Source organism: Nanorana parkeri, unplaced genomic scaffold, assembly GCF_000935625.1.
Source record: "Nanorana parkeri isolate BGI_ZX_2015 unplaced genomic scaffold, ASM93562v1 scaffold2484, whole genome shotgun sequence".
NCBI lineage: Eukaryota > Metazoa > Chordata > Amphibia > Anura > Dicroglossidae > Nanorana > Nanorana parkeri.
In genome coordinates, this window is record NW_017308752.1 from 27,575 (window position 1) to 29,661 (window position 2,087).

Here is a 2,087-nt window from a genome sequence, read left to right on the forward strand (position 1 = left end):
CCAACATGACTGCGCACCAGTGCACAAAGCAAGGTCCATAAAGACATGGATGGGGGAGTTTGGGGCGGGGAACGTGACTGGCCGCACAGAGTCCTGACCTCAACCCCATAGAACACCTTTGGGATGAATTAGAGGTGGAGACTGCGAGCCCCTCCCCCAACATCAGTACCTGACCTCACAAATGGCCCAACATTCCCATAGACACACCCCTAAACCTTGTGAACGCCTTCCCAGAAGAGGCGGAGCCAACCCAATACTGGACCCTACGGACTAAGACTGGGATGCCATTAGAGGGCGGAGCCAACCCAATACTGAACCCTACGGACTAAGACTGGGACGCCATTAAAGTTCATGTGCGTGTAAAGGCGTCCCGATACTTTTCATGTTTTTTAGCCGGGCTCGATCACTTCTTTATCGTGTAGCCAATAACCCTGCAAGTCCTCCGCCCCCGTGAATACTTCTTATGTAGACATACATTACTCTTCTGGTGAACTGAACAGGCTCCAATTCTCTGCTAACACCAAATCACATCACTCTTTCCTTGTTGGCTTAGAAAAGAGAACGCACAAATTTACTGCTCAGATGTGTTTTATTAAACAAGAATTTACAAAAAATAGGAAGGAGATGGAGCTGGTGGGAGAGGAATCGATAGGGGTAGGGGAAGCAGAGGCAGTCAAGGGGGCACCGGGGCCGGAGTGGGAGGTAGAGGAGAATGGGCCAGGGCCGGCGGAGGAGAATAATGGGCCAGTGCGGCCAGAGGAGGAGAATGGGCCAGGGCAGGCAGAGGAGAATGGGGCAGCAGAGGAGGAGAATGGGGCAAAGGAGGAGGTAATAGGAGAATGGGCCAGGGCGGGCAGAGGAGGAGGAGAATGGGTCAGGGCAGGCAGAGGAGAATGGGCCAGGGCGGGCAGAGGAGGAGGAGAATGGGTCAGGGCAGGCAGAGGAGAATGGGCCAGGGCGGGCAGAGGAGGAGGAGAATGGGCCAGAGGAGGAGAAGAACAGGGCAGAGGAAGAGGAGAATGGGCCAGAGGAGGAGGAAGAGAATGGGCCAGGGCAGGCAGAGGAAGAGGAGAATGGGACAGAGGAGGAGAATGGGCCAGGGCGGGCAGAGGAAGAGGAGAATGGGCCAGAGGAGGAGGAATTGGAATAGGTCACGCAGGCAGAGGAAGAGGAGAATGGGACAGAGGAGGAGAATGGGCCAGGGCGGGCAGAGGAAGAGGAGAATGGGGCAGCAGAGGAAGAGAATGGGGCAGAGGAGGAGAATGGGCCAGAGGAGGAGGAGAACTGGGCAGAGGAGGAGGTAAGAGGAGAATGGGCCAGAGGAGGAGAACTGAGAAGAGGAGGAAGGGAATGGGCCAGGGCAGGCAGAGGAGGAGGAGAATGGGCTGAGGAAGAGAACGGGGCAGAGGAAGAGGTAAGAGGAGAATGGGCCAGGGCGGGCAGAGGAGGAGAATGGGACAGAGGGGGAGAAAGGGAATGGGCCAGGGCGGGCAGAGGAGGAGGAGGAGAATGGGACAGAGGAGGAGAATGGGACAGAGGAGGATGGGGCAGAGGAAGAGGTGAATGGGCCAGGGCAGGCATAGGACAATGGGCAGAAGAGGAGGAAGTAGGAGGAGGATGGGGCAGAGGAGAAGAATGGGCCAGGTCAGGCAGAGGAGGGGAATGGGGCAAAGGAGGAGAAGGATGGACCAGGGCCAGGGCGGGCAGTCCCCATCGTTCCTCCAGTAGACATTTCCTCTGGATGGAGTCTGCAGAGTACAGAACGTCTCTTGTCTTGGCAGCAGCTCTCCTGTTAATTAAACCAAGATGGACGCCAGCAAGCTAATGATGTGAAGAGCAAACAGACGGCGCTGGCGGGATTTGCAGAGTAATGGCCTCCTCACAGCGCACACGGAAACGTCTAGAATAAATCCATATTGTGAGAGGCGGAGCTCTGATGGGTATATTATGGCCATAGATCAAGGCGCCGAGGCCTGGAGAACCGGCTGATCTCTATTAAATGGAGCCGCTGCGGTGTCACCTCAACGCCGGCCATATTGGTAGCCAGCTTCTTCCAGCACTGCCCCCCCACCCCCACCCCCCCCCTC